A 6744-nucleotide genomic window follows, 5' to 3' on the forward strand; every position below is an offset into this window, starting at 1 on the left:
GTCCTGGTCAATGACTGACGCTGCTAGGCACCATCACAATACAGACAATCTAGTAAAACAATCCAGGGGATGCAGGTCAGACCGTACTGTACACCTTCTCCTCACACTGCCTCGTGCTGCACACTTTGGGGTTATGCCCTTCCTTCTCCAACCTGCCTGATTAAAAGTTTATTTCCATTTGCAGAACAGTTTGCCCCCCAATTTTTCCTGTGCCCTCTGCCCTTCCCCTCACTTCATGAACTGGATCAATTCATCCAGGCCTTAGAATGACTCTGAACGCATACCCAGAGGGCGGGGATTTCTTCTGTGGCCTGGCTGTCATTGGTACCTATCCCTTTGTCTCCATTACAGTTCACAATACACCCCGAAAGACTTCTCAAGAGCAGGATCCTGCAGATACTGTGCATCAGGCACCTGCTGAAAACACCCAGGTAAAGGTCGGACCTGTTTCCTTGGTGTGTCTCATGACGCGTCTTCAGATTCTCTGTAGAAAATGCTATATTATGATGAACGTGAATTTGGGACTGAAAAAAGGAAGTTTGTTCATATAAATGTAACAGTTATTCAGAGGTTCCTTTTACCTTAACTTATAGCTAGTGCTTTCCCTGGGAAAGCAATAAGCACTCCTACCTATGCCACCCAAGTGCTCAGTTTTTCATGTCTGCAGCCTCCTCATCCCCAACAGCGTGTGTGGTGCCAGAGACTAGAAGAGGTGTTTGTAGAGGGATGCTAGATATTTCCTGCCCTGGTTCAAATGCTGCATTCCCCAAATACCTCAGGGACTCAATCTGTCCCCTCTGCAGTTCCTTAGAGATGGGATATCACCTCTGACATTATGTGACTCCCCAGCTATGTTGATAGGATAAACATATATAAGCCCTCATGCTTCAGGGCATAAACCAATCACTAATTGAGATGATTAGGAAGAAGCTTTTCCTTATGGACAAGTTATTCCATAATTGTCCATTCTGGTATTGATTCCTCTGAAGTCTCTAATATCGACCATGGTCACAGGGTACTAGACTAGTGGACCATCGGTCTGGCAAGTTCTGTGTTCCCCATGCACAGGAGCAGACTGCTCACACTAGATTACATTTGAGAGCATCCTAGAAAGCAAAATGAAGGGTAGGAAATCCAGTCAGAATTCCAGCAGCTCCTCACTTCCAAATAATGTTTGCAGGTTCCTACGTGTCCTAACGATGAGATCACCTACGCCAGTTTGACTTTCAAACAGAAGCCTCTGTCAAAGACTGCTCTGTAGTTTGTGCTAATCACAGTGAAATGAAGACATCTTTGCTGCCTGCAGTTCAAAGGCAGATGGAAGTTCTGTCACAAGCCCTCAGTTCTGCTTGGAATCATGTTGCCAAATATTGCATGTATAACATCACAAATTTATTTAAGCTGCATGGAGGTCTGTCCCACAAGGAAGTGTTGGTGAGTGGTCAGAGCAGGGCACCAAGAGTTCAGATTCCATTGTTCTCACCCTGACTCATGGTGTGAGCTTGAAGAAATCACTTGCTTTTTGTGCCTCAGTTTCCTTATTTATAAAACAGGGATAATCCTGCTTGTGATGCCTTTGTCTCTTTTCATTCCTTCTGCTACATTTTTGTGATCCTTCAAACGGCTTCTGAAACTTCTTTGCATGTTTTAATAAGTGACAAGATAAGGGCAGGAAATACTTCTCTCTTATCATCTGTGCAGGTCTGTCCTGTCAGATGGTCTCGTCCCTCTCTGACTTGCTTGTACACCCCCTTCTTAAATTAGTATTTACTCAAATAGTCCATTTTATTGTAACTCCTTTTTAAATTGTCATTTGCTTTGGTTAACTGTGTTTGTTAATCACATAAAAATAATTCTCCATAGTAGATGGCATAGGCAAAACTCTGCTTCCTGATTGGATCTTGAGATGAGTACTTGAGGTTGTTTTTCTGGACATCATGTCCTCTGTAGAATTTTAGGTTTCAAGAAATGCTGTGATGCTTATGAAATCGATGGCCACCATGGAGATGTTTAAAAAAACAGGTAACAATAAATAAATAGTGAGTACCCATCACATTCTGCGGGAACATCGAAGATTATAATGGCACTTTCATCCATAGCTGTACAAGCATTTTACAAAGGCGGGCAAGAAGCGTTACCCCCGTTTTACAGCTGTGGGAACTGCAGCAAAGTTACAATGAAGCACCCTGCCCACCACCAGATCCTTCAAGGAGGAGGGGAGCTGTAGGGAAGCTCTGCTTATCCAAGCCAGGCAGAGGAGGGATAAGGGCTCGCCTATGTTTTAGCTGAGCAAAGGGGCTGTGTTCCATTCCCCCACCACCCCCACACACTCATGTGTAGGGAACTGATGCACAGGAGAGATGAAGGCCCAGATCTTGAAAGGTATTTAGGCTCCCAAATCAGTGGGAGCCAGGCACTTACAAATTATATATAATAATATATGGAGATATACCTATCTCATAGAGCTGGAAGGGACCTTGAAAGGTCATTAAGTCCAGCCCCCTGCCTTCACTAGCAGGACCTAGTACTGATTTTGCCCCAGATCCCTAAGTGGCCCCCTCAAGGATTGAACTCACAAGCCTGGGTTTAGTAGGCCAGTGCTCAAACCACTGAGCTATCCCTGTGGATCTGGGTTGAACTGACTTGCCAAAGGTCACATGACACGCCAGCAATAGAGCTGGGAATGGAATCTATATCTCCAACATTCTCATGCCCTGTTACTTGAGTATTGAACCCTTCTTCACTTTGGTCAGTACATAAGACCAGATTTTCAAAGGTATTTAGGAGCCTAAAGAAGCAGATGGGCACTTACTTGGATTTCAAATGCCTTGGGCCAGATTTTTAACTCCAGTGAGAGTTGGGCACTGCCTTCTAAAAATCCCACTGGGTGTCTATCTGCACTTTTAGCACATAAATATCTTTGTAAATCTGATCCTATTTCTCTTGGGTTGATTAAACTTGCTGCACATCTCAGCAGAAGTCAGTATTCACAATATCTGACAAAGAGAAGCTGAGTTTCGTAAATAGAAAAGAGGAGGAAATGTCTAGAAACGCAAACACATTGCTCTGCGTTTAAAGAAGTGAGATTAAATGGCCACATGATGACTGTAAAAGATAAGGGATGAGCAACTGTGCTTTATAACGACTGACACTGAGATCTGTTCTTCTCCACTCATGTTTAAAAACCACCATTTCTTTAAGCACTAGTGTAGCATGATATCAATGACAAAGGGACGCAGCCTTGGGGGAACCATTATTATATTGAAAGCTTTGGGACATTTAGGGAGAGCAATGAATTATTTGACTTTGAATTGTTTTTTATGTTTTTAGTGTGGCTGGGGTCATTCGTCTTTTTATTTGAAATATTTTGAAAAGAGTTGCATAATGTTTTTAATTTGTTAAAGCAACCGAGAGCACAGGATAAATGCTTCTGTAAACGTACAATACTTGAATTAATTCAATAAAGGGTTAGACACAAATTTCCTCTTGTCCCTCACTGCATACACATGTGTAACCTAGCTATAGCAATGCTATAAGACCTCAATACAGCAATTGAATCTCCAGGGGCAGATCTTAATTCTTGCACAAATCCAATTACAGAATCAGGGCCTTAGTTTGTGCCCATCTGTCCAGTTTGTGCTGCTAGGAAGTGGAAAAAGGTGAATTTTACTCATACTAGAAAATAGAGCAGGCATAAAAATATTCACTATTGCAAACGAACATACTACAAATGTATACACTTTTAAGTTTACAATACGTTTGCATGAAAAATGCCATGTACATTTTGGAGGCCTGGTTTTAGTGCTCTTTTTCTTCTCCTTTAATTGATCAGTAATGAATCATTAAGCAGGATACAAAAACAAGCCTTTCAATGTATTTGTGTGTTCATTATATGCATTTCCCAGTTCAAAGGCTGGGTCCTAAAATCAAACCCTATGTTTAGAGTTTGGGGCCCTGGAAAGGGTTGAAATACTTCAGCTTGCTCTGGGACTGCTTTCAGTGAGGTCCTTAATACTTACTTGTTATCACAAATCTGTCAGTGGGGTAGCATCATAGCATTAAATAATAATAGTCATTATCACCATTTTACAGAGGGAAAAACTGAGGCAGGGGGAGGTTAAGTCCAGTATTTGTAGAAGTGCACATCCATTTTGTGTGCCTGAGTTTCTGGGTACTTTGGTCACTGCTAGACCGCTCAGAGGGTTGTGTCTACAGGCTGAGTACATTGCACACCCCAGAGGCTCCTTGCACTCATCCATTCTCTCCCTACCCCCGAGTTCCCTATGTGCTTCCCTCCCTTGTCCCTCTATTTCAAGGATTCCCTGCACCCACCCCCTTAACCTCTTTCATGCAGGGGCTCTGTGTTAACCAGTTGTTAGTGGCTGCCATCAACTGGGTCTTTGATTCTAGGCAATCAAAGAGATGGTTTCAGCTGCTGGGTCTGTTAACTAGCTACCAAGGGCTTTGTGTGTGCACCATTTTCCTATTTTCACTCAAATCCATAGGGTTCTACCCATTGTTCCTACATCATTTTGGAACTGATTGGATGCAGGGTTCAAAAGTTACCATGTTACAGACAGACAGAAATGCCATCAAGTTGAGTGCAGGACCTGGCTTGGCTCAGCCAATCATGAATCTTCATCACTGAGATGTCACTGCAACATGCTGTCTCATTGGCTCCTGCCAGGTGCAATTCTCCCCTGTGCAGAAGCCAGCACGAGGCCTAGGGACCATGTAAAATTAGGGCTGCCATCTAGCCAGGGTTTCCCAGGATCGTAGCTGTCCCGGGAAATCTGTATGGGTGCTCAGTGCACCCTGCCAGCTGTCCAGGATCCTCCCTGGGCTCCTGTTTTTTTGTACCTTAGCGGTGGCACCCTACTTAAAGTACAGTTTACGTGGGCTTAATTAGCACACTGGCCGCACATTGGGTCTCCACACAGCCGGCACAGGAGTAAAAATCTGAGGTACTTCCAAGGGTGTCTACCACAGGTCAGAGAGAATGCTGTGTTCTGTCTCGTGCGGGAGAGTGCTTTGGACAATGCCCCTAGCTGGGAAGCAGACAGGCCTTTTTAATGGTGTGATGCGGGCAATGGACTCTCTTGGCAGGGAGAAGGTTAATAGAGACTCTCCCTGAGCCCTGTAAACCACACAGGTGCCTATCCTAATTGTAGTGACCCTGACTAAGAGGGCAGTGGGAGTGGGCTCAGCTGGGGTGAGTTACTAAATTCCCCTATAAGAGATGTGTGCTGAGGGTAGGGGGAAAGGGTAGCCTGACAGGGCTGGGAAGAATAGAATTGTTTCACTTCGTCTCTGGGAACTATGGGGTCTCCAATGCTGTCCATTGGGATTCTGTGTAGGAAGGCCGGGCAGAATGATTCTCTCCAAGCTTAGTGCTGTGGAGTTTCATCTGAAGATCTGGCTGGGCCAAGCATTTTTTTCTACTTGTTCATTATGTCTGGTCTCAGAAAGGCTCAGTTTGTCTATTAGCCCTATGGGGGTGTTGGTTCTGTGCCTTCTTGTGCTCACCTGGTCTCTCACAAAGGGTGTCACTGCACAGGTCCTGTGAATAAACCTTCTGTGAGGCCCACAGCTAACTAAATGGGGCCCCTGTCCAAGCCTCTGACTACCCACAGTAGCCAGCTGATCTGTCCTGCTACTGATGAACAGGGGGTTCTGCAGTGAAATCTATGTGTGCTATGCAGTCTGGCTGACCTCCCTCACTGACCTGTTCATTACCTGAATCCACCTGCACACCAGGGCAGACATAATCCCCTGTCACAGGTTGTGACAGGTATTAAACTGGTTCTATGCTTCATCTTAGTCAAAAGGCCAAGAACTAGAGCATTTTTATCAGTAACTTCCTTGGATGAGCAGAACAGAATTGCTCCCTTTCAACTTTCCTATAACAGCCTTTATCAGGAGAAAAAAAAAGCCGGGGTCCTACATCCTATTTCCACTCTCTGCTCTGCTTATTAGAAACAACAGATGCTACCAATCAACTACTGCTATTTAATGTAGCTTATTGGCTGGAACTTGTTCTAGTCAAGATGTGGTTTGAAAGGGTCTTGAGACTGTTATTATTATTTGTATTCTTGTAGCAGGACCCTGTGGTGCTAGGTGCTACCCAAACACAGGACAAAGAGCCCTTTGCCCAAAGAGCTGACAATCTACTCAGGCTGCTTTCTCTGATCACCTTGGGGAGGACAGTGGGTGTAGTTTATGCTAACTTAAATGTCAGACGTCTGGAGAAAGTTAGTATGATCTAGAGAGGATGCTGCATGTGCATTTGGATGTCATATGAGGCAGATGCCCCTCGGATTAGAAGTCAGTCTTGTAATTTGATTAGCTGTGATACTTTATCCACCAGAGCTACATCCTGTTTTAACAATATTAACCAATTTCAACCTGCTGTGACTTATCACAACTTCTTGTTTGTAAAATGGCGGAAGCTATAGCCTAGAATCCTCCAAGGCAATTGCAGGTAGGAGGAGTCCCCCTTCATACTCCGTTGAGACATTCAGAATGTGCGAGTTCACACCATCTTGCACCCACACAGCTCAGCATGTAACCCACTCTTTGCTCTCTATGTATTTGACTTTGGATTTTTTTTAAACATTAGAAAAAGTAAAAGAACCTGAGCATGGCTGGCTAATCATTCTACTGTCCCCGTGCCCATAGGCGTGCGCAGCACATTTCATTAGGATGTGCACCCAGGGAGCCCCGCCCCAGCCCCTATCCACTCCC

This window comes from Terrapene carolina, unplaced genomic scaffold (genome assembly GCF_002925995.2).
Source record: "Terrapene carolina triunguis isolate 2854851 unplaced genomic scaffold, T_m_triunguis-2.0 Scaffold926, whole genome shotgun sequence".
Classification (NCBI taxonomy): Eukaryota; Metazoa; Chordata; order Testudines; family Emydidae; genus Terrapene; species Terrapene triunguis.